The sequence below is a fragment of the Tamandua tetradactyla genome, chromosome 26, assembly GCF_023851605.1.
Source record: "Tamandua tetradactyla isolate mTamTet1 chromosome 26, mTamTet1.pri, whole genome shotgun sequence".
NCBI classification, from domain to species: domain Eukaryota; kingdom Metazoa; phylum Chordata; class Mammalia; order Pilosa; family Myrmecophagidae; genus Tamandua; species Tamandua tetradactyla.
The window spans coordinates 2,851,968-2,879,532 of record NC_135352.1 but is presented as its reverse complement, the minus strand read 5'-3'; the positions used below and the strand labels follow the sequence as shown (position 1 = coordinate 2,879,532).

The following is a 27,565-nucleotide window of genomic DNA, read 5'->3' as shown; positions in this document are numbered from 1 at the left end:
GCTTTTGCTTTGGGTGTTGGGTGTAGGAAACTGCTCCCTGTTATAAGATATCCCCCTGCATTTTCTTGTAACAGTTTTATGGTCTTAGCTCTAATGTTTAGGTCTTTGATCCATTTGAGTTCATTTTTGTATAGGGTGTGAGATATGGATCCTCTTTCCTTCTTTTGCATATGGATTTCCTGTTCTCCAAGAACCATTTATTAAAGAGATTGTTCTGTTCCAGGTGAGTTGGCTTGACTGCCTTATCAAAGATCAATTTTCCATAGATGAGAGGGTCTATATATGGACACTTTGTTCAATTTCATTGGTTAGTATATCTATCTTTATTCCAGTACCATGCCATTTAGACCACTGTAGCTTCATAATACTCCTTAAAGTCAGGTAGGGTGAGACCTCTGACTTCATTTTTTTCCTCAGGATTTTTTTAAAAATTTTTTATTGTTCTTAAAAATACCAAAAAAATAACAAAGAAACACAAACATTTGTAACTTTTGATCATTCTGTTTTACATATATAATACATAATTCATAATATCATCACATGTTGCATATCAACATGATCATTTCTTGGAAAATTTGCATCTATTCAGAAAAAAAAAGAAAATAGAAAAAAGTTCTTACATACCATACCCTCACCCCTCTCCCTCACAGATCACCAGTATTTCACTCTAAATTTATTTTAACATTTGTTCCCTCTATTATTCATCTTTATTCCGTGTGTTTTACTAGTCTGCTGATAAGGTAGACAAAAGGAGCATCAAATACAAGGTTTTCACAATCACACAGTCACATTGTGGAAGCTATATCATTATACTATCATCTTCAAGAAACGTGGCTACTGGAACACAGCTCCATTTTCAGGCAGTTCCCTCCAGCCTCTCCACTGCATCCTGACCAACAAAATGATATCTGTTTAATGCATAAGAATAACTTCCAGAAAAACCTCTTGACTCTGTTTGGAATCTACTAGCCAATGACATTTTATTTTGTCTCATTTCACTCTTTCCCCTTTTGGTTGAGAAGGTTTTCTCAATCCCCTGATGCTGAGTCTCAGCTCATTCTGGGATTTCTGTCCATCATTGTTGGGAAGGTCCACACCCCTAGGAGTCATGTCCCACGTATACAGGGGGAGGGCGGTGGGTTTGCTTGTTGTGTTGGTTGGAGAGAGAGGCCACATCTGAGGTTATCTTGGGAGTGACTCTTAGGCCTAATTTTAAGTAGGCTTGACCTATCCTTTGTGGGATTAAGTTTCATATGAACAAACCCCGAGATTGGGGACTTACCTCTTAGAATACTTTTAGCTATTTGGGTACACTTTCCTTACTAATAAATTTGGTTATTTGTTTTTCTAGTTCTGAAAAGTAAGTTTTTGGAATTTTAATTGGTATTGCATTGAATTTTTAAGTCAATTTAGGTAGAATTGACATCTTAACTATATTTAGTCTTCCAATCCATGAATACAGTATACCCTTCCATTTATTTAGGTCTTCTGTGATTTCACAATTTCCTGTAGTTTTATTTGTATAAGTCTTTTGTCTCTTTAGTTAAATTTATTTCTAAATATTTTATCATTTTGGTTGTAATTGTAAATGGAATTCTTTTCTTGATTTCCCCCTCAGATTGTTCATTACTAGTGTGTAGAAACACCAAAGATTTCTTAGTGTTGATCTTGTAACCTGCCACTTTGCTTTACTCATTTATTAGCTCTACTAGTTTTGCTGTGGATTTTTGGGGGTTTTCAACATATAGTATCATATCATCTGAAACAGTGAAAGCTTTAATTCCTCCTTTCCAATTTTGATACCTTGTATTTCTTTTTCTTGTCTAATTGCTCTGGCTAGAACCTCCAACACAATATTGAATAAAAATGATGATAGTGGACAACCTTATCTTGTTCCTAATCTTAGGGGGAAAGTTTTCAGTTTTTCCCCATTGAGGGTGATGTAAGCTATGGGTTTTTCATATATTCCCTTTATCATTTTGAGGAAGTTCCCTTCTATTCCTATCCTTTGAAGTATTTTCAACAGGAAAGAATGTTGAATTTTGTCAAATGCCTTTTCTGTATCAATCAAGATGATCATGTGGTTTTTCTGCTTTGATTTGTTGAGATGGTGTATTATATTAATTGATTTTCTTATGTTGAACCATCCTTGCATACCTGGGATGAATCCTACTTGGTCATGGTGTATTATTCTTTTAATGCACTGCTGGATTTGATTTGCTAGAATGTTGTTGAGGATTTTTGCATCCATATTCATTAGAGAGACTGGTCTGTACTTTTCTTTTATGTAATATCTTTGTCTGGCTTTTGTATGAGGGTGATGTTGGCTTTGTAGAATGATTTAGGTAGCTTTCCCTGCTCTTCAAGTTTTTTGAAGAATAGAGTAGGATTGATACTAATTCTTTCTGGAATATTTTGTATAATTCACATGTGAAGTCATCTTTTTGGGGAGCTTCTTAATGACTGATTGAATTTCTTTACTTGTGATTGGCTTGTTGGTGCCATTTATTTCTTCTGAAGTCAATGTTGGTTATTCATGCCTTTCTATAAAGTTGTCCATTTCATCTACATTGTCAAATTTACTAGCACAAAGTTGTTCATAGTATCCTTTCATTACTTCCTTCATTTCTGTTGGTCAGTGGTTATGTCTTCTCTTCCATTTCTGATTTTATTTATTTGCATCCTCTTTCTTCTTCTTTTTGTCAGCCCCTCTAAGGGCCCATCAATCTTATTGATTTTATCATATAACCAACTTCTGGTTTTGTTAATTTTCTCAATTGTCTTCATGTTCTCAATTTCATTTATTTCTGCTCTAATCTTCATTATTTCTTTCCTTTTGCCTGTTTTGGGGTTCATTTGCTGTTCTTTCTCTACTTCTTCCAAGTGGACAGTTAATTCCTCTATTTTTTTCCCTTTCTTCTTTTTTGATATAGGCATTTAGGGCAATAAGTTTTCCTTTTAGCACTGTCTTTGCTGCATCCCATAAATTTTGATATGTTGTGTTTTCATTTTCACTTGCCTCAAGATATTTCCTGATTTCTCTTGTCATTTCTTCCTTGACACACTGGTTGTTTAAGAATATGTTGTTGAGCTTCTACATATTTGTGAATTTTCTGACACTCTGCCTATTATTGATTTCCAACTTCATTCCTTTATCATCTGAGAAAGTGTTTTGTATGATTTCAATCTTTTTAAATTTATTGAGACTTGCTTTGTGACCCAGCATATGGTCTATCCTTGAGAATGATCCATGAGCACTTGAGAAAAAGGTACTGTTGTGGGTGCAATGTTCTAGAAATGTCTGTTAAGTCTAGCTCATTTATTGTATTATTCAAATTCTCTGTTTCTTTATTGATCCTCTGTCTAGATGTTCTGCCTATTGATGAGAGTGAAGAATTGAAGTCTCCAACTATTATGGTAGATGTGTCTATTTCTCTTTTCAATGTTTTCAGTGTTTGCCACATGTATTTTGGAGCGTTCTGGCTTGGGGCATAAATATTTATGATTTTCATGTCTTCTTGTTGAATTCTTCATTTTATTAATACATAGTATCCTTCTTTGTCTCTTTTAACTGTTTTACATTTGAAGTCTAATTTGTTGGATATTAGTATACTACTCCTGCTCTCTTCTGATTGTTATTTGCATGAAATATCTTTTCCCAACCTTTCATTTTCAACCTATGTTTATCCTTGAATCTAAGATGTGTTTTCTGTAGACAGCATAGAGATGGGTCTTGTTTTTTATTCATTCTGCCAGTCTATGTCTTTTGATTGGGGAGTTTAATCTATTAACATTTAGTGTTATTACTGTATGAGCAGTACTTTCTTCTGTCATTTTGCCTATCCACTAATCCTATCTTCTGTTCCTTGAAATCTGACATTGTAGGTTTCCCTTGTTTTTGTCATCTGTTCTACTGTGTCTTTCATTTCCATAAGTTCTGTGATTTGTTTTTCAGACTTTTGATTTCTTCTTTTTGTTCATTCCTTACCTTCTTTATATCCTCTCTCAATTCATTGATTTGATTTTTGATGAGGTTTTCCATGTCTGTGCATATATTCTGACTTAATTGTTTCAACTCCTGTATCTCATTGAATTGTTGGTTTGTTCCTTTGACTGGGCCATATTTTCAATTTTCCTAGTGTGAGTCATTATATTTTGCTGGCATCTAGGCATTTAATTACCTTAGTTAGTTTATTCTGGAGATTGTTTTTACTTCTTTTACCTAGTATTTTCTTGCTGGTTGACTTTGTTGTCTACCTGTTCTTTGATATTCAATTCAGCTTATTTGGAATACTAGCTTAGTTTTTTTTAACAGAGCAGAATTATTCATTTCTTCTTTTCTTGTTTCTTACCCTGCCTGTATTGTGCCCTTTTCTCCCACCCTTAGGAGGGAGTAGTTAGGTATTATACACCCCGGCGAGATTTTCCCAGACTAAACTGGTCTCCTGTCAAGAGGAAAATTCACCTGCATCAGTTTTCCTTGAGGGTGAGACCCAGCAGGTTGAAAGACTTTCCTGTGAAGTCCTTGGACCCTATGTTTTTCCTATCCTGCCCAGTATGTGGTGCTTGTCTGCCTGCAGGTCCCACCAGCATAAGGTGATGTGGTACCTTTAACTTCAGCAGACTCTCCCTGCTGGGGGTGTGATGGAGACAGAGGAGAGGTTGTGGGCTGGTTTTAATGCCATCAAATTTCCAAACCCTGTGGTCTGAATTCCTTGAGGGAGGGAATACACGCATGCTGGACCCCACCCCTCTCCTGGGGAAATCACTGGCTCCAGAGAAGCACTCCAACAAGCTTGTTTCTGCCTATGCCTGGGGCATTTGCAGCCTGAGAAGCCCTTCTGCTGTATTCAAAAGCCTTTGTAGAAACACAGCCATAAAGAAAGAAAGAGAAAAATTCTTCTCAGAGTAGGACCTCTGTTCCTCAGGTTTGCCAATCAAGAGCATAAGTTGGTATGTTGCTTTGTGTACCTTCAGATCCTATGTGCCCTCTCCTTTTATTCAGAGACCAGAGCCTTTTAAGTATTATGTGCTATTTGATCCAAAAACACCTTTTTTTTTTCTTTTTCCATCAGCCCTGCCCCTTCCGTGCTGGGCCAAAAATCAGCAAACTCCACTTTGACCAGGTTCAGCTGAACTGGGGGCCTATTTTTAGTAGTCAGAATTCATGAATTAATTCCATAATTGAAGCTTAGTTGCACTCAGCCCTTGCTACTGGTGAAGACTCTTTCCTTTTCCCTCTAGGAAGCAGCCTGTGAGGTAGGGGTGCCGACCACGGTGGCTGGGGAAAGTCATGGTTCTGGGGGGGTTCACATTCAGTCCAACTGGTCCAGACTGGGGTACACTGTGTGTCCAGTCACTGACATGTCCCCAGGAGCTGTTCTGCACTGTTCCTGGCTATTTAGTAGCTGTTCTGGAGGACAACTAAATCCCACACCTTGCTAAGCCACCATCTTGGCACTATCCCATCTTTTAAGCTTTTTATCTTAAACTTTTTTATTTGAAAATAATTCCAAATCTACAGAAAAATTTAAAGAATGGTGAAGAGAATACTACTGACCCAGATTAACCCAGTTTTACCATTGCTGCCATTAGCTTCCTTTCTATACATTTATATACTACTTTTATTCTTATCACAAAGAGGGCACACTTTATTGCCCTCTACCCCAACATACTTGAATGAATATTTCCTAAAAAAAAGACATTATTTTTCATACCCACAATACAGTTGTCATCCTGAGTGAATTGAAAATTAATTAGAACTTTTAACTAATTTTCCAGCTGCATTTCTTGTCAGTTTCTCCAATAATGCTCTGTATTGCACTACTTCTCTTCCTGTAGAATCTTGCTTATTATATTTAACTAATGTGTCTTGAGTCTTTTCTAATTTTAAAAGTTTCCCAGATTTTCTTCTTCCTTTATGACATCATTATTGCAGTGTTTAGGGGCACTTTATATTAAAAATATAATTTTAATTAGATAAAGATTAAGAAGATGAAGACAAAATGACTAAAAAATTTTTCTTTGATCAGTTGTAAGGAAAGATGAATGGGACATTGTTCTAGTTAGTTAGTTGCTGGAAAGCATATATATACCAGAAACAGAATGGCTTTTAAAAAGGGAATTTAATAAGTTGCTAGTTTACAGTTCCAAGGCTGAGAAAATGTCCCAATTAAACATGTCTATAGAAATGTCCAATCACAGGCATCCAGGGAAAAATTCCTTAATTCAAGAAGGCCGATGAAGTCCAGGGTTTCACTCTCAAGTGAGAAGGCACATGGTGAACACAACCAGGGTTTCTCTCTCAGCTGGAAGGGCACATGGTGAACATAGCAAGATCTGCTAGCTACTTCTCCTGGCTTCCTGTTTCATGAAGCTCCCCAGGAGACATTTTCCTTCTTCGTCTCCAAAGGTCGCTGGCTGGTGGACTCTGCTTCATGGTGCTACAGTATTCTCTGCTCTTACTGAATCTCTCATTCTCCAAAATATTTCCACTTTTATAGGACTCCAGAAACTAATCAAGGCCCACCTGAATGGGTGGAGACATGTTGTCACCTAATCCAGCTTAACAACCACTCTTGATTTAGTTAATTTTCAAAGGAGATGATCTAATTACATACAGTATTGCATAGGACTTATTCTGCATTTATGAAATGGGATTTTGATTAAAACATGGCTTTTCTAGGGTACATACATTCTTTCAAACCAGCACAGACATCTAGGACTTATTTCATTGCCAGATATCATCAATCTTAATGTGAAGAGATGAGATCCTAGAAAAAATGGGATGACAGAATTGACATGCTCCTAGGCATCCTTTATTCAACTCTATCATCTTATAAATGAGCAAAGCAGATCCAGAGAGATTCACTGCATAAGAAGATTCAGGATTCTTACTTTTTGGAAACTCAGCTATATGTACTTGGCTGACAATATTTTTGCAGCTGAAAATAGATATGGAGTTGAAAAGCTGTGTGGAATAGTAATGTTGGCTGTTTGTCAGAATAATAACACTTTCAGTAATCCCCTTTACTTTCTTTCTAAGGAAAATAATATGCTTTGTTGTGTCAGCCATGATACTTTTTATGGGAAAGAAAACTGAATTTCTTCTGATGCTATCTCTGTATTCTATAGCTATGTGGTTAGAAACATGACATTGAAATATAATGATGAAAGATTTGTTAGGACTCACTTGGGGGTGTGTGCTGGAGAAAGGATGTGATTGACTCACACTGCCTTGCTCTTACACTTACAGTTTGCAATTCAAACTTTTAAATTTGGAGCTAATTTGGGTCACTGATAACAAGACTCATACTAGCCTAGCCGCTCACAAATAATTAGCTAAGCATGAGAAATCAGAAAACTTCATAAGAGGTAGCAGTTTCCTGTGATGTTAGTCTTAGTCCTTCCCTAGCTTATAATGGTGACTTATACTTAATGCCTGCCACATTATGTTAGAATGATCTGTTTGGATTTCACTATGCTCTGGTTTTGTATTATGTCTTCTGCATCAAATATAGGAAATTGGGATGCAGATGTATAACCTCTGTTGTCACTGTGGTGACTTGTATTATCAGATAGTAGGAAATTTTTTTTCAGAAAAACAAGTGAATTTTAAAGAGGCTAGGAAAACATTACTTTTAGATCTTTAGATGCTAGTGTTTAAAATCATTTGATGTTGCTGAAAAGCAGAGTCTTTGTGGTGAAAACTATTCCAAATACATATAAATCTTGTGGCATGAATCTAGTTCTGGCCATAAGCCATGGAATTAGAAAAGAAACGAGTCATGAGGATGAAGATAGAAACAGCAGGATGGAGAGAGGTGAGTATATAAAGGAGTAGGAAAAAGTGGGGAGAGAATAAAGAGAATTTGGAACAGGAGGTAGCATAAAGGAGAAAGAAGAGAGGAATACATAATCATAATCAGAGGAAGAAAGAAACAATAGAGGAAGAACTAGAAAAAAGTGACAGCAAGTACTCTATTACACATAGTAGGAAATGGGTGCCTGTTACTTACATAAAAGACATCTGCTAATTAATCAGCACGTGGGATGACATAAGTCTTTGCAATCTTATCATCTCTTGAGGATAATACCCTCTATAGACTGCTTTTCAAAGTACTTCCACCCATGTATTCTTGCTTGACTATAAAGCTCATTCTCACTTTGCTCTAGTCATGCAGGCCTTCCTGTTGTTCTTCCAGTGTATGGAGTCTCTAAGACCCCTACCTAGGCTTTTTCCTTGCCATATCTTCTTCTTAAAATATTCATCCAGCAGATATTCAAAAGATACATTCCTTCACATTGCTTAGCTATCTGCTCAAATATCACCTTCTTGGAATGTCTTTCCATGACTTTTCTGTTTAATAGGAGATTTTACCCTTTCCTCTTCCCTCTCTCTAACCCCTTATCAAAGTATATATTTTTTTGCTTTATATAAAATGGACCTCACACATGCCAGTGGTGGTAGGCCATGCTGATTTTAATATTCTCTTTTTATATATCAGGATACCACAGTATAAAAAGGGAATAAACTTAACACATTCTATGATTTGGTTTATTTTTGTCTTTTCTCCTGTCACTCTGCACATTTACTTTGAATTATACTTGACTTAAGCACTATTCTTGTTCATCCCCAAAGTTTTACAAATCCTTCTCTGGTTAATAAATGACAATCAATGGAAATGTTTAATTATCTTCTTGGGAGCTCTGAAGAGAATGTAATAGATGAAGCATAGTTATCTCTCAGCATGAAAAGAGAACAAAGGTTGAGTAACCCAGCCAAAAAAATGCTTTATGGAGAAGAAACTATAAAACAAATGAAAATTGTTCTAGGGAGAAATAACTGAAAAGTGTTTGATAGTTTCAAATACCAAGTTTCATAAAAGCTATTTTGTTTGCTGTCTGAGTTAAAGCAGTGTTTCTCCAAGTGTGGTTAGAAGACCACCTGATTAAAATATAATTAGGGGCTTAATAAAAATGCAAATGTCCAAACAGAGCCTAACTATATAGGATCAGCATCTCTAGGGAATGTGAAATCCAGAAATCTACATCTCTACTAAGTTATCTATAATGATTTCTGATGAACAATATAGTTTGAAATAAAAATTCACTGAAAGATTATTCAGTTTAATTTTGCTTTTTAAATAGGCATTCTTTTATTTATCAACAAAAATTACTCTGTGCTTACTATGTGACAGACACTGTGTTGGGTTCTTGGATAGAGAGATGAACAAGATAAAGGCCTTTGACTTTTAAAGTCAATGAAGGTCAGAAGGAAGAGAGTGTAGTGCAATGGAGGTATCCCACCCTGTGAATCTGGACCTCTTTATGGGAAAGATGTTATCAAGTGATTAATTGTCACAAGAAAGGGATAGTAGTCACATTCTATGTGACTCAGAGGGCACAGGTAAGGCCAGTGGATGGCCATTTCAGTAAAGTTTACTTGTGTTCCATAAGGAGACAAATTTCCTGAAGTTAGAAATTCCAAGTTGGAAATCAATCTCCACTGGTCCAAGAAGAGATTAAAAAGCCATTCTTTAGGGATTTGGAACCTGGGATTCCTTCACTCAGTGGGAAGTGGTGTTCCATCATTTTTGTTTCCCTTCTGGCTCTGAGATTCCATGATTCTACAGAAACACTGTAATAATTGATATTTCACAACAATTTATGATCCAATGTTTTATATGCTTAGACTCCATGAGGGATATAGGACAAAGTAGTGTCACATTTTTGGAGAACAGGGAGAAAATATATATATATATATATACTAATATAGATAACTAGCATTCCTGCTTGCTTACTACACGTGAGACTTTATGTTAATCATTTTTCATTCATTACTCTCTTCTTCCTCACAGTAACCCCATGAGGAGGATATTATTAATTCTACTTTACAGGTAAACTCAATGGCATTTTAATCCAGTAACCTTCCCATGAGTGCAGTTCCATTTTTAAATGCCTGGGGTTTGTAGATTTTGAAATGCTGAGACAGTTCCTATGTGGTCCATTACTTCTCATTCCACCATGTCTATCAATTTTCAAGTCTTGCCTTCAGTATCACTTCCTCAGGATGACCTTCTTAAATCCCCCAGATTAAACCAGGTTACCTTCCACATTTTATTCTCTGGTACCTTGTATTTCTTCTTAGCTGTTACCTTTTGTGCCATGAACTATTATAAGGAAATAAAATAGCTTGAAAGCCTAAAGCAGAATTGCAACTTATTCAGCAAAAATTATAAATATTATGGTGTAATGGCATCATGATTATTGAACTCTAAATGCTCCCATATGGGTTCTCAGCCAGGAGGAGAAATACAGGATTTGATTTTTGGTATGGCAGGCATCTTTTAAATAAAAGTCTCAAGGGTTCCTGGGTCCAGTCAGTGGTTGTAGCTTTGCTACTAAATCCACCTTGAGATCAATGACTCTCACTATATGTTGACTTTTCTTCCTCCCTTCCCTACCTACATTCCTCCTACCTTATCCTGTACACCTCTGCGTCTATACATGGACCATCCCCACATGAGCCTAACTGCTTATTATCAACATCATTTTGCTCATACTTATCCCTCTGCTTGGCATTCCTGTATTCCACCTCCTTCTTGTACACCTTTAAAACCTCCTCTTTCCTGTGAAGTTATCCCCAGCTTCATTTGAGCTGTCCACCCTATATAATCTACACAGAATATTCTAATAATACCTGCAACACTTGCTTCCACTTAGACTTCCTTACTAGAGCCAGTGGCCCTCTCTCAGGGGAATGGCAAACTGGATCCTCAAGGAGAAAGGAAACAGACTTTACCAGCAGCAAGAACTTAGTTAAGTCAAGCTCCAATTGTAGAATTTATGAACAAATTCTGAATACTGAAAATAGGTCCTGTTCTAGTTTGCTAGCTGCTGGAATGCAATATACCAGAAACGGAATGGCTTTTTAAAAGGGAAATTTAATGAGTTGCTAGCTACAGTTCTAAGGCCGAGAAAATGTCCCCATTACAACAAGTCTATAGTAATGTCCAATCAAAGGCATCCAGGGAAAGATACCTTGGTTCAAGAAGGCCGATAAAGTTCAGGGTTTCTCTCTCATCTGGAAAGGCACATGGTGAACACGGTCAGGGTTCCTCTCTCATCTGGAAGGGCACATGGCAAATACAGCATCATCTGCTAGCTTTCTCTCCTGGCTTCCTATTTCATGAAGCTCCCCGGGAGGCATTTCCCTTCTTCATCTCCAAAGGTCGCTGGCTGGTGGACTCTCTGCTTTGTAGTGTTGCAGCATTCTCTGCCCTCTCTGAGTCTCTCTCTCCAAAATGTTTCCTCTTTTATAGGACTTCAGAAACTAATCAAGACCCACTCAGATGGGTGGAGACATGTCATCCCCTAATCCAGTCTAACAACCGTTCTTAACTAAATCTCATCAACCAGGGAGATGATCCCATCACAGTCCCAAATACACAGCATTGAATAGAGACTATTCTACCTTTAAGAAATGGGATTTATATTAAAACATGACTTTTCTTAGGGGGCATACTTCCTTTCAAACCAGCACAGGTCCCCAGCACAGATAAACCTGGAAGAAGTAACAAGGACACTAGGAGTTTTGTCCACAGAAAAGAGGGGACAGGGCTGAAGGAAAAAAGAGGCTTTCTGATATGGACAGCACAAAATACTGGCAAAGGGTTGGACCCCAAGAAAATGGGGCATATAGAGCCTGGAGATACAGAAAGCCACATACCAACTTAAGCTCCTCATTAACAAACCTGAGAAGTGGTGGTCTGGCTCTGAAAAGGTTTTTTCTGCTCCTTAATGGCTAATTAGATAGAACTGAAAGTCCTCTCAGCCTCCAGCACTGCTCCAGGCAAGGGTGGAATTAAGCATGTCTGAGAGACATAGTAACTAGTCTGGTGAAAGGACTTAATTGTCCAAAGATTGTATCTACCCCAATAGAAATGTGAGGCCAAGTTCAAATAGAACCCCTCCTTCAAGGAATTCAGGGACTGGGAAACTGAAGCAATTAATGCAAATTTACAACCTCACCTCTGTCTCAACCATACCCCTGGCAGGGAGAGTCAGCTGAATTTAAAGCTACCACATCACTTTAAGCTAATGGAAAGTGACAGACAGGAAAAAAACACATGTTGGGCAGAATAGGAAAAGCACAGAGTCTAGAGGTTTCATATGAAAGCCTGACAACCTGCCAGGTCTCACCTTCAGGTAAAACAGAGGATGGTGAATTTTATCACCTAAGATGTGGGCCTGTCTGGTTGGAAAAATCTGACTGTGGTCCACAATTTCTAAGGAGAATCTCCACAAAAAAGCTCCATATATGGAGGGCAAGAAACAGAAAACAAGACTGAAAAATCCTGATCAGTTACACAGAACCTATGCTTGAGGTCTAAAATATTTTGAACTGAATGCCAAAGAACAGATACAGAGCAAAGTCATCCAGCCAGAAAATCCAAGGTAAAAGAGTGAAAACTACCTTCAGAATAAACTAATTAAGGAAATCAAATGCTTAGATGCCAGCAAAAAATAATAATAATAATCATACTGGGAAAATAAAAGATATGGCCAAGAAAAACAAACAAACCAACAATTCAAATGAGATACAGAAGTTGAAACAACTAGTTCAGGGTGTTCAAAAAGACATGGAAAATCTCATCAAAATCAAATCAACAAGAATACACAGGTGGTTCAGTGATAGAGTGTTTACCTTCCATGTGGGAGACCAGTGTTTCATTCCAGGGCCATGCACCTAAAAAAGAAAATCAAATCAATGAGTTGAGAGAAACTATAAAGAAGACATTGGGCTAAAAAAAGAAGAACTCAAAAGTGTGAAAAAAAAATTACAGAACTTAGGGGAATGAAAGACACAATAGAAGAGATAAAAAAATGGAAATACAACAGATTTGAAGAGGCAGAAGAAAGGATTAGTGAACTATAAGACTGGGCATCTGAATTCCAACATTCAAAAGAAGACATAGGGAAAAGAATGGAAAAATATGAGCATGTTATCAGGGAAATGAATGACAACATGAAACCTTGAATAAATGTGTTGAGGATGTCCCAGAAGCAGAACAGAAGAAAAAAGGATAAGAAAACTAATGGAGGAAATAATAACTGAAAATGTCCAACTCTTATGACAGACTTATAAATCCAAGAAGGGCAGCATACCCCAAACAGAATAGAACTAAACAGAGATACTCCAAGATACAGTCAAATTTTCATATGTCAAAGAGAAAGAGAAAATTTTGAAAGCAGCAAGAAAAAAATCCATTATATACAGGGAAACTCAAGAAGACTAAGTGTACCTTTCTCAGCAGAAACCATAGTGGTGAGAAGGCAAGGGTATGACATACTTAAGATTCTAAGAGAGAAAAACTGCCAACCAAGAATTCTATATCCAGCAAAATTGTCCTTCAAAAATGAGGGGAGATCAAAATATTTTCAGACAAACAATCACTGAGAGAATTTGTGACTAAGAGACCAGCTCTGCAAGAAATACTATGAGGCTCCTCTTAGGCAGATAGGAAAAGGCAAGAAGAAGAGGTCTGGAGAAGAGTGTAGAAATGAAGGCTCTCAGTAAAAGTAAAAAAAATTAGATATGACTTATAAAGTCCAAAAGACAAAGTGATAGAAGAAATTACTGCCTTTTCAGTAATAACATTAAATGTTAATGGATTAAACTCTTCCATCAAAAGACATAGATGGTAAGAATGGATTAAAAACATCACCCATCTATATGCTTCTCAACAGATTGCTGTAACCAACCAGGGGGTTTGGCATGAATTACCCTATAAGGGAGAAAATATTTTAGACATCACTGCAGTCAGGCAGGGTCTGGACGAGCCTTTTCAGGACTTTGTAGTTTGATTGTTTACTGCAGTTACCATGGTTGGGTGCAAAGTTGGGATGTTGAAGCAGGAAAATTAACGGTAAAGCAATTAGCCTTTGAAAATGCTAATAAGGCCTGTAAGGAAGCTTTACAACCCTATAGAAAAAAGACCAATATTCAAGAAATGATTCATATTTGTGTGGACATTGGGCTAGCCCATATTCAGGGATTAGCCATGGCTGCTGCCCTCAGATAGATGTTTCAAAACCAAGAAAAGAGGGATGGAAACTGTTTCAAATGTGGTAAGAAGGACACTTGCAAAGCACTGTAAAGCTGTAGGCAAAAACCTGTCAAAAATGTCACATTAACCACAAGACCCTAGAGTTCCAGGCACATGTCCCTGAAGCAAATGTGGTAAACACTGGTCCAATGAGTGTCAGTCTCAAACTGATATCAATGGTCAGCCTTTGGGGCACTGTCAGGGAAACTATCTTTGGGGGCAGACCCAGGCCCCACCAAATAGTAGGAGTTACTGCTCTCAGTCTAGCCACACCCCAAACTGGTGATTCATTCAGAACCTCTTCCAAGAAACCCCAAGGAGTGCAGGATTGGACCTCAGTCCCACCTCCAGACATGTACTAACCCCAGAAATGAGATCACAAGCTATTCCTACAGGGGTATATGGGACTCTCCCCAGAGGGACAGTTGGTCTAATACTAGGAAGAAGTAGTAAGTCTCTTAAAGAGTTTCAAATTTTACCTGAGGTATAGATGAAGATGATGTGGGGAAATAAAGGTTATAGCCCTTACTCCCTAACATCAAGGTCAGAAAAGTGTTAATGTCTGAACCTCAAGGAAATAAAGGGTTTGGGTCATCCAATGTGGTGTACTGGAGTCAAGCTGTTCAAAAGGGTAGACCAGAGTTAGACTTAAAAATCAATGGAAAATCATTTAAGGGTTTTATTGCTATTAGGGCTGATGTATCTGTCATCACCTCTCAACATTGGCCAAACACCTGACCTTGCCGAAATGTAAGCTCAAAGCTTCAGGGTGTTGGGGGTGCTATAGCCCCACTGCAAAATGCTCAAGCCCTTCGGTGGGAAGATAAAGAAGAAAACATAGGCTATTTAACCCCCTATATTCTTTCAAATCTCCTTGTTAATTTGTAGGGAAGAGATATTCTAGAACACATGGGAATAATTTTAGTTAGCCCTAGCAGTATTGTCACTCATCAAATGTTTCAACAAATTGTTATATGTAATAAACGACTAAGGAAACACCAGCAAGGGTGAATGGAGCCCATTCAACCGATCAGGTATCAAGGTAGAAATGGTCTAGGTTACCAGTCTCAGGATTTTTAATGGGGGCATTGGTCAAACCTCCCACCCAGTTGTATGCATCTCCAATTACTTGGCTTTCAGAGGACCCTGTCTGGGTGGACCAATGTCCCCTAACAGGAGAAAAATCGTTTACAGCCAAACAATTAGTCATTGAGGTTACTAATAGTCCATGGAATACAACTATTTTGTTATAAAAAAGAAATCGGGAAAATGGCATCTATTACAGGACCTTAGAGCCATTAATAAAACTATGGAACTTATGGGTCCTTTTCAACCAGGTTTGCCATCTTCAACAGCTATCCCTTTAACTCATTATTTATTTGTCATAGATTTGAAGGATTGTTTTTTCGCTATTCTTTTACATCCTAGTAATTGTAAAAGATTTGCATTTAGTGTTCCCTCCCTAAATCATAAGGCTCCTGTAAAAAGGTATTGCTGTAAATTCCTCAAGGCATGGCAAATAGCCTGACACTCTGTCAAGAGTTCATGGCCAAAGCTGTAGAACCTGTCCAGCAACATTTTCCTGATGCATATATCATTCATTATATGGATATCTTAATCAGCCATGCTGATAAATGCAAATTAATTGACATTTTCAGTGAGCTAAAAATTTCTCTCACCACTAACAGACTTCAAATAGCCCCCAAGAAAATTCAGAAAGTTGCTCCTTTTACATATCTAGGACAAATGATAGAAAACAGAAAAATCCATCCCCTCAAATAGGAAATTTGAACAAACTGTTTAAGAACATTAAATGATTTCCAAAAAGTTTTAGGTAACATTAATTGGCTCAGACTGAGCCTACAATTAACCACAGGAGACCTTGCCCCTTTGTTAAAAACCTTACAAGGCAATCCTTTATCTACCTCTCCATGATAGCTGCTGGAGGAAGGATACCTAGCCCTTCACAAGGTTGAAACTGCTATGCAGAAAGCAAAACTTACTCATTTTAATCCTGACCAAAACCTCCATCTTATATATCCACATCTTATATATCCACAGCTTATATACCTACTGGTGCACTGTCACAAGAAACTGGGATCTTGGAATGGATACCCTTGCCACATTCTGCCTCCAAGGTGTTTACTCCTTATCATGACCTATTGTCTCAGATAATTAGCAAGGGTAGGACACAGTTATTGCAACTTGTAGGCCTTGAACTCCATATATCACAGTTCTTTTTACCATTCAACAACAAAATTGGCTATGGCAATTTTCTAGTTCATGGCAGTTAGCATTAGTCAACTTTACTGGTCAATTCAACACCCATTACCAGCTAACAAAATTTTGCAAGTCACCATACAAATGGCATTTGTTTTCCCTCCAGTCATAGTTAAAACTCCTTTGCCCAAGGCCTGTAACTTGTTTACTGATGGTTCAGGTGCAGGAAGGGCACGATATTACTCTACCACATCAAAGGTAATTCAAACATCATTTCAATCAGCAAAATGAGCAGAAATTCAAGCCATTATTTTATCTCTTACTGACCTTGCCAATGAAAACCTAAATATCTACAGTGATAGCAATTATGTTGTTGGTATGATGAAAATTATAGAAACTGCTGTCATTGGACACACTAGTAATGAAGAATTATTTCACCTATTCTTTAAATTTCAGTCACTAATTAAGGCCCATAAGCATCATTTCTTTATCAGTCACATATATGCCCATTCTAACTTACCCAGTCCTTTAGCTTTTGGCAATGCAATGGCTGATCAATTGGTAGCAGTTGTCACATTTCCTACTCCCTAAGAAGAGGCTGTTGTAGAGCATAGCCTCCATCATCAAAATGCCAAGGCACTAAGAAAACAGTTTAAACTTACTAGAGAACAAGCCAGACAAGTTGTTAAGCAATGTGGTCAGGGCAGCATTCATCACCCAGTTCTTAATACAGGTGTCAATCCAAGAGGCTTAACTTAACTGCTAATCACCTGTGACAGATGGATGTTACTCACATCCCAGCTTTTGGACATCTGAATTGGGTCCATGTTTCTATTGATACTTTCTCAGATTTCATTGTGGACTTGGAACAAGCTGGAGAAACTGCCAAGAATATAATCAAACATTGCCTCACTGCTTTTGCTGTCATGGGAAAACCTAAAGAAATTAAACCTGATAATGAGCCTGGTTATGTATCAGCAAAATTTTGAACATTTGCTCATCAATTACACATTAAACTTAAAACAGGTATTCCCTATATCCCCCAAGGTCAGGCAATCATTGAATGAACACATTCTACACTTAAAACACAAATTTCAATGGACTATGCCCCTACACTATATAATCTACTGAATCATTCCTTATTTACTTTAAATTTTTTGAACTGTGATGAGGAGGATACTATTGCCATAGAAAGGCATTTTCAGAACTCATCTTCTAGTCCTAAAAGGTGTGCCTTGTGAAAGGATTTAGCTACCAGACAATGAAAGGGCCCTGATCCCATTCTAATTTGGGATAGAGGTCATGCTTGTGTTTTTCCAGAGAATTCATCAAAGCTGGTGTGGATCCCCAAAAAGTTTGCAAGGCAATATGAACCCATAGCAGCACCTCATCCCACCATTCAAGAAATTAAGGATCATCCCTGAAATAATCATGACTTCTGAGGTGGGACCCCTGAAACCAACCATCTCTATTCCATCAGAACAGAGCTTTGTGAAGACTTGACACCCAATGACTAAAGCAACAAGAGGCACGGCATACCTACTTGGGGTCAGTTGAAGAAATTAACATCTGATGCTCAAGAAGTCACTCATAGACAAAACATTGAAAAAAACCTGGATGTCTCCTCACCATGATGGCCCTGGTAACTACCCTGGTAAGTGGCCACCTAGAACAAAACCAAACTTATTGGACTTATTTTTCTAACCCTCCCATAGCACATGTAGTTACCTGGGAAAGAGAATCAGTACCAATATTTACTAATGATACCCGCTTTGTTGGGGGATGTAATGATGATCATATTACTCCTGAGTATAAGTTATTCAGTTATTCAGGTTTAGTCTCCAAATACCTACCTGTATTTCCATAAATTCAAATAAAGCTTATTGTGTGATTCACAACCTCAATTTAAAACTACAATTTTATCCACTGGGTCTTCTTGGATAGATGAAATGCTAGAATTTCAAGGACTTAATGACACCAGCATTGAGCCCCTTAATTTCAGCCAACCTAGGTATGCCATCCTCATAAGCTCAGGTGGGTCCAAGGGAGCTATCCCCCTTGGATACAGTGTATATAACCATGACCTATGAGATATGGGATAATGAGTAACAAAAGTATTTTTTATTAGTCCCATAACATCAATGACACCAGTAACAAAGAAGAAGATACCACCAGATGATTTATTACAACTATCCTCACAACCAGTGAAGGACATGTGACACCAATAACAAAGAGGAAAATACCACCAGAGGATTTATTACAACCATCCTCACTACCAGTGAAGGACATTATCAAAAGGAAATTTGGAAGCTTGCTATGGCCACATCTTTCATTAACCAAACTAGCCATAGTCTTGCATACTTAGGAGATGTGGGGGCTGAAAGTACTGGACTCTGAGCATGTGTACACACCCTTATGTGCTACTCATTGGGAATATTAACATCAACAAAACAAAATCATTATTCTATTGCATGTACCAATTGCAATCTTACCAATTGTATAAATCAAACAATTCAAGCATCTGGGTCCCAAATTGTTGTACTTTACCAGCCCTTCTTTGTTATGATCCCCACCAATATCTCCAGACCTTGGTTTAGTGATAGAGGTCTTCAGGTATTAAAGGAAATACGTAATCAGCTTACTTACCCTCATTGAGCACTGGGATTAATTATTTTTGGAATAGTTACCCCTGTCACATTTTAGCCATCTTAATCACTTCTGCAACTGCTCTTTCTCAAAGTGTACAAAATATCCATTTTGTTAATAGCCTAGCTCAAAACACTTCTGTTGCCTTGAAAGAGCAAGAAAAAATAGATCTTAAATTAGAAGTCAAGCTTAATGCTTTAGAAGCTGCAGTTATAGGCATTGGCAATGAGATAGAAAGCTTAAAATTCAGACAAAAGTTTCTATACCATGCTAATTATCAGTACCTATGTGTGATATCAGTTCTGTATAATCAGTCGTTATGCACTGGCCTAAAATTCAAAAGCACTTGCAGGGATTTTGGACCCACCATAGTAGCAGTTTAAATTTAAAACAATTACATGAAAAAATTCTAAGCATGCAAAGAAGTCATGATGAAGTTATTAATCCCGTTACTGTGGCATGGGAAATCTTGAGTGAATTACAAATCTTTAATCCTCTAAATATTTTTATACTCAGTTCTATATTTAATGGCTATAATCCTTTTGCTACTAATCTTGTTTCTTTTAATTTCAGTGGGAATTCGGATCCTCTGAAACCAAATCCAAACCCTTCAATTAAATACCTTCGAGCTGCATTTAAACAAAAGGGGGAGAGATGTCAGGCATGGATCAGACAGAGGTCACATGCTCACTGCAGAGAAATAGTGAAGCTGTCTCTGTGGGAAAAAGCACCTGATGTTCTGAAAAGACTAAAGTGTTGAAAAGCTGCTTGAGTCTGGGTGGAAGGAGGCCTTGGGAAATCATAACTTGTTGACTCATCTGGTCACAAGGAAACAAATGGTTTGGCTCATGCTTCCTCCTCCAGCATTCTTCAGTTGCATTTTTGACTTTCTTTACCTCACAGCCCTGTAAAATAAATAAAATGCTGAACTACTTGGGGTCTTTGAGTTTCCATTTGAGCTCAGAGTTCCACCTACTCCCAGCTTTAATTATATCTCTGTCTCTTGTGTTTCCTTCTCAATTCCCCATTGGCTACCTTCAGTCCTGACACTGAGCTGTGCTGATATGAACTAACATTAATGAGTGAACTTAAGACCACAGGTTATCAAGAGATAGAAATAGGGTAGAGATTGGGCAATTGGTGCTGTAGAAATACAGATTGTGCACTAGGACTGATCATAAAAATTCAGAAGTGCATAACATACTACTACCTGATTATAGTATAATTATACAAGTTCACCAAATGAAGCTATATATGAATTTGATTGAGGGAGAAGGGCTGGGGGTACACAAGAAACCAGAATGACAGACAGAGGATACAGACTGAGATGGTATAATGATATGGTTGAGTGTACAAATGAAAAAAGTTTTTGCATGAGGAAGAACAAATGAATGTCAGTATTTCAGGGTGTTGAAAGAATACAGGAAAAAGTACAATCAACACAAGCTAGGGTTTCTAGGTAACAGTAGTATTCTGATATGCTTCCACTGTATTTAAATAAGGCATTATGTCAAAATTAACTGTCAACAGGTAGGGAGGGATGGGGAAGGGGTATGGATTCTTTGTGGATGAAAAGTACTCTTTATCATACAGATTATAGTGGCATAGTCATGTCTATACACTTAGGTTGGATCATATGATGTGTGAAAAATAACTGATTAAAAATAAACAGAGAGAAAGAAGTGCCAGAGAAAATGAAGAGAAAGAGATGCACCAATTCCTTATTGGTAGGGAAACTGACAGGTGCAGCCCTATGCAGGGCAGTATGGTGGTTCCCCAACAGGCTAGGGGTGGGCTTGCCATATGATTCTCCAACCCTGTTGCTCAGTATGTTCCTAGAGGAACTGAGTGTGGTGATAAAATTGAACATTTGGACACAGGTGTTTATTGTGGCTGTGTTCACAGTCCACAATGCATGGCAGTGGCCTAAGTGTACAACAACTGAGGAATGGAAAGGGGAACTATGGTATACACATACAGTGGACTACTGAGCAGCCACCAGAAGGAATGGAGTTGTGAAACATGCAAATAGGTGAATGAATATTAAGGGCTGTATATTGAATGAAATATCCAGAACAGAAAAGACAAATATTATCATACCTTAATCATATGGACTAACTATAATATCAAAACTCAGTGTACTGAATTTGAGAGCATGTGATATCAGGTTGGGGCCTATTGTAAAGGGTCCTAGATTGTAAGCTCTTACATCAGTCATATATATTCAGGAGCTGTAACTGTTATTTCTAAATTCTGAGATACTGAGCTGTTTTTGTATAACCTGGTCATTGCAAGAAACTTCAGGTATTTATGTGACATCTGAGACCCGAATTAGAGCTCTGAAGCTGTGAAAGTCAGCAGTACCCCACACAGAAATTGTTTAAATAGTTGAAAGAATGATCAGACATTGAGTAGAGATATGATTGTAGCTGATCTGGATAGGACTAAGGTATATCAGAATACAAGGTAAAGTTGATACCATTCATATTTTAACACTTCAACTTCTATGTGAGACTAAGGGGAGAGATGTTATTTAGTGTGAGAGTTTGTTAGTTTGCCCAGGTTAGTGTGATGCCCTAATGTACCCCAGAGTAATTTGGGCAGTAAATAAAAAAATATTTGCAAAATCCCCTTGAGGGACTGGGGAGAAAGGAGGAAATATTCAACTTCCCCATTCGGAGAATTACTGATATACTTGCAAGCAGTAGTGACAACCTAATCAATAGGCTGAGACCTCAATCCTGGGAATTAGCCTTATGAAATGTATTCCTGCAAAGAATAGACTAAGCCTACTTAAATTTAGGCCTGAGAGTCACCCCCAAGAGAACCTCTTTTGTTGCTCAGCTGTAGCCTCTCTCTCTAAGCCAACTCAAGAGGTGAACTCACTTCCCTCCCTCTTACATGAGATATGATTCTCAGGGGCATAAACCTTGCTTACAATGTGGGATAGAAATCCCACATTGAGCCAAGACCCAGAATCAAGGAATTGAGGAAACCTTCTTGACAAAATGTGGAAGGAAGAAATGAGACAAAATAAACTTTCAGTGATTAAGAGATTTAAGGGTTGAGAGATTATTCTGGAGGTTATTTTTATGGTTTATATAAATACCCTTTTTAGTTTACAGTATTAAGGAGTGGCTGGAGGGAAGTACTTGGCAGTGTTGGGTTGTGTTCCAGTAGCCGTGATTCTGGAAGGCAATTGTATAAAGATATAACTTTTACAATGTGACTGTGTGATTGTGAAAACCTTGTGTCTGATGCTCCTTTTATTCAGGGTTTGGAGAGAGGAGTAAAAAAAATGGATAACAATAAATAAATAATAGGGGTACAAAGGGTAAAATAAATTGAGTAGATGAAAATACTAGTGGTCAATGAGAGGGAGGAATTAGTGTTATGGTATGTATGAGTTTTTTCTTATCTTTTTCTGGAGTGATGCAAATGTTTGAAAAAAAATATCATGTTGGTGGATACACAACTATGTGGTGACAATTTGAGCCATTGATTGTACATCATGTATGGAATCTACATGTGTGAGGTTTTCTCAATAAAAATATTTTTTAAAAGCATAAGGTCCATTTGTGCCAAATGAAAGAGAAAAGAATATCCCTTGTAATTGAGAGAGAAAAATTCCATTTGTAAATTAAACAAATGGAAGAGTGAAGAGAAGAATTTCCAAAAGCAGTTGCATTTACTTGCTCCTCCTGTCCTTTCTGGCCCTGGAGTTGATCCACCAACTCACTGCCTTATCCACCATATGGTATTCCAAATAACATTGTTTCTGTTTGAGGAACCCACTTCACAGCAAATGAAGTGTGGGAATGGGCACATGCTCATGGAATTCTCTGGTCTTACCATGTCACCCATCATCCAGAAACAGCTTGATTGATAGAACAGTGGAATGACATTTTGAAGATTCAATTACAGAGCCAACTAGGTGGCAATATCTAGGCTGAGGCAATGTTCTCCAGGAAGCTATGCACACTTTGAATCAGCATCCACCCCATGGTGCTGTTTCTCCTATAGCCATGACTTATGGGTCCAGGAATCAATGGGTGGAAATGGGAGTGACAACACTCACTATTACCCCTAGTGGTCCACTTGGAAAATTTTTGCTTCCTCTTCTTACAACCTTAAATTCTGATGTTCCTAGTTCCAGAAAGAGGAGCACTCCAACAGGAGTCACATTAATGGTTCCATTGAATTGGAAGTTTAGGCTGCTATCTCACCACTTTGGGCTTCTCATGCCTCTGAATCAAGGAAGGGAATTGACATGTTGGCTGGGGTGATAAATCCTGAAAATCAAGGGGAAACAAGACTGCAACTACACAATTGAGGTCAAGAAAAAATTTTCCTGGAATGCAGGAGATCCCTTAGGGCATCTCTTAATACTACTATTCCCTGTGAATAAAGTCAACGGAAAACTGCAAAATCTAGGCCAATCCAGGCCAACTACAAGTGGCTCAGAAATGTCAGGAATGAAGGTTTGGACCACCCCACCAGGCAAAGAACCATGGCTAGCTGAGGTGCCTGCTGAGGGCCAAGGGAACATGGAATGTGTGGTGGAAGAAGGTGGTAAGAAATATGAGCCACAGTCATGTGAACAGTTACAGAAATGAGGATTGTGATGGTGTGAATATTTCTTCCCTGCTTTATTGTGAGTATGATTGTATTTGTACCTAAAGCAGGTATCTTTGTTTTCATCTCATATTATCCCCCTATTATATGACATAAGTTCTACTATTTATGTCATTTTATTTATAATATAGAATATCAAGTTTAAGAGTGAATATTCCCCCAAGGATTTACACCATATTCTGGTGGGATTTAGCATGTTTCTGGTTGCATGCAGGACAGTTGAATATTGTTAGGCCAAAAATATGTCCAGCCTGGGCTTGCTTTAGGGCACTGCTTTACCATTTGTGTCATCATATTTCTCAGCCAAAACAGAGCATGTTCTCATTTTGGGTGTCTAGACCACCTCCAGTGAGTCTAAGATATTTTTCTGGAAAGTTTCTGAAAAATCCCTTCAATTACCTTGTACTTTCCTCACACTCTTTATCCCTCACTGACCTAGGACTTGAAGAGCTTTCCCATACCTCCTGGTTCTCCAAACAATGGGGGTCTGTCTTGCTGCTGTGACAGAATTTATATTCTCTGGTTTGATCAGAAGGATCCTGACTGCTGTTTCTGTATCCTTCCCATGCTAGATGTGAGACTGAAGACTGAGAGAGGGAAAGGAAAAGGACCAGCTTGTACAGTACGGAAGTTTGCTCCCTGATATTTTCCTCTCTCTTCAATTTGGCTTTTGAAAGGACCTTCTCCAGTCTATATCCTCCTCCAGAGTTCTGAAAAATTCAGAACTTATAAGAAAATATGAATTTATATGAAATATGAGTATTATATGGAAATATGGACTTATATGAAAAATGAAAATTCAAGCTTATATGAACAGTCATGTACAGGCTTTTATTTAGACATTTGTTTTATTTCTCTGTACTAAACACATAAGATTGTGATTGCTGTGATTTTTGTGAAGTATATACTTAGTGATTTTTTTTAATGTAAAATTTTTTTTCAGAGGACGGGCCACAGTGGCTCAGCAGGCAGGAATGCTTGCCTGTGACGCCAGAGGACCTGGGTTCGATTCCCGGTGCCTGCCCATGTAAAAAATATATATATGTATTTTTCTCAAAGTAGTTCTTTCATTTAAAATTCCATTTAAATTAAAATAAGATTTTAATTTAATAAAAAATTTCATATTTAAATTAAAATAAAAGGTAGCTGTGTAGTGATATCTCCTCATAGCAGCAATACACATTTCCTAATTAATAGAGATGTTGAGCATCTTTACATGTGTTTGCTATAAACATATCTTCTTTTGTGAATGCATTTTCATGTTTTTTGTATAATTTCTATTTAGATTTTTCTTTTATTACTGTTGGGCTCTAAGTCTCCTTTATATATTCTAAATATGTGGTTTGCACATATTTTCTCCCAACCTGTGACTTACCATTTCATAAAATAATATATATATTTTTTCTTTTTTGATAAAAAGAAAAAAGGCTTGATAACCTCAGGACTTAACACTTTCTCCTATGTTTTCCTCTAAAATTTTATATGTTTGCATATAAATATATATGCAATATATATATATATGCAATATATATATATATATATATGAACATTGTAGACTTTTTTGGTTAGATGTTTGCCAATTCTTTCAACTCTAATATCTGTTAAAAAGTTCACTGTTCCCTCTTTGATTTGCTTTTGCACTTCATAAAAATCAGTTTTGATTTTTCCCTTTAGTTCTCCATTCTGTTCCATTTATCTATGTCTCCGTCCCTTCTGCACCACACTTTCTTGATTAGTGTAGCTATACAGCTGTGGAAAAAAGTATCTTCCATGGATTTTTCAATATTTCTGTGTTGTGTGGGGACAGCAATACAAAAATAGATAGTGAAGAGATGGTGTTAAAGGTGTAAAACCAGAGGAAGAAAATTAAAATGTTTTACCCTTAATGTGTGCAGAGCAGGGGTGTGATGGTTGGCAATGTGCCCATGGGTGTTTCATGTCACCAAAAAACATAGACTTTAACTGGGAGTATTTAGATGTTCACTCTGTTATTGGATCCATATTTCCCAAGGAGAAAAGGATTGTTTACTCTAACCCTTTAGAAACATTTTTATGCTTTAACCATATTGAGGGACATTTCCTCTATTCCTTTTTTTCTAAGAGTGTTTTTTATCATGAATAGGTGTTGGATTTTGTCGACATTTTTTCTCATAAAATTTTATCATTATATGATATGTCTTTAACCTCTCAACAAATTGGTTTACAATGACTGATGTTTCACTGTCAAACTGGTTTTGAATACATCCCAGTTGGTTAGGTTGTAGAGTTAACTTTATGTGATGATGTTCTAGTTTGCTAGCTGCTGAAATGTGATATACCAGAAAGAGAAGAGTTTTTAAAAGGGGGCTTTTAAGGCTTTTAAAATGTCCAAATTAAAACAAGTCAATGGAAATGTCCAATCTAAGGCCTCCAGGGTAAGATAACTTGGTTCAAGAAGGCTGATGACATACAGGATTTGTCTCTTAAGTGAAAAGGCTTGTGAGAAACATGGTGGTATCTGCTAGATTTGTCTCCATTCTTCTTGTTTCATGAAGTTCCCCTGGGGGCATTTTCCTTTTGCATTTCTAAAGGTCTCTGGCTGCAAATGTTTCCAAAATGGTTCCCTCTTAAAGGGCTCCAGTAAGCACCCCCACATTGAATGGGTGGAAACACACCTTCATGGAAATAATCTCATCAAAATTTACCACCCATGATTGGGTGAGTCACATCTCCATGTATTATTTAGAATCTCCCACCCAGGAATACTGAACGAGGATTAAAGGACATAACTTTTCTGGGGTCCAAAATTCAAACCAGCACATTCCACCCTTTGGACCTCAAAAAGATGTGTTTTCTATAAATGCAAAATGCATTAATTCCATCACAATGTAAGAAAGCCTTAAACCATTTCAGTAAGAATACAAATGCAATATAAAGTCAGAAACATACAAAATCTCATAAAGGCATGGTCTGTCCTAAGGCAAATTCTCCTCTGGCTCTGGACCTGTAAAACTCAGAACAAGTTGCTTGCTGCTAACATACAAAGGTGGGACAATCATAGGATGGATATCCTCATTTCCACAGAGAGAAATTGGAAGTAACACAGGGGTCAAAGGACCCAGCAGTTTTGAGAACCTGCAGGGCAAATTCCAAGAGTTCAAAGTCCGAGAGTCATTTATCTAGGGACTTTAGAAAGAAGCAGTCCCATCCTTTCCAATGGTCTACACTGTGGCCTGCCTTTTTCCAAATGCACACTTGGGGGACACCAGCTTTTTCCCTGTTCCACTCTTTCCAAACATCAGGGCCACACGTGGGCTCTCTGACATCTTTGGGGTACACAATCAACCCCTCCATGTGGTGGAAGCCAGGCTCTCCTCAGTCCCCAAGGAATGCGCTCCACCCTCTCCATGGCCGAAGGCAGCAATAAGGTGGAAGTTTATCCTCTGCCTTGTAGAGGGCAAACTCAACCCACTACAAGTATTTGGATGGGTCTGCTCTCCTAGCCTGACTTTTCTGACTTGAGACTTTAGCTTTTCTGAAGTTCTGTCTCTGAAGTTATTTTATCTTCACTTTGTCCCTTTTCTCAGCCCCCCAGTCCAGACTGGCAGCAATTTCATTTATACAGGTCCTGCAGCATTCTTGTCAGCTTTTTATGTACTGAGGAAGGATTGTGACTATCAGACAGCAGGAGTCTCCACAAATTCATTCTGGATAACTCCATTTCCAATCATGATTTTTCTCAAGTGGATAAATCCTCATATGGGGCACTTTTCTCTGTGATCAATATTCCTGGAGGCCTAGAATTTTCCAGAACATCAATTTCTGGTTTCTTTGTACCCAAGAGTTCAGTTCTCAGCTTAACTCTTTCCTCCCACATTTCACTATAAACTGTGAGGAGAAACCAGGCTGCACGCTCTACATTTAATTTGGAAATTTTTTCTGCTAAATATCCAAGCTCACAAATTTTAAAATCT

General features: G+C 37.7%; 1 long non-coding RNA gene across 1 annotated transcript in view; it reads right to left on the bottom strand.

The window, feature by feature from the left end:
• Positions 1-27,565, bottom strand: part of LOC143670025 (uncharacterized) — a 129,421-nt gene that overhangs the window by 25,778 nt on the left and 76,078 nt on the right. Inside the window, exon 5 of the long non-coding RNA XR_013169212.1 lies at positions 12,710-12,751. This is a non-coding gene — a long non-coding RNA (uncharacterized LOC143670025). The remainder of the gene's footprint in view (positions 1-12,709; positions 12,752-27,565) is intronic.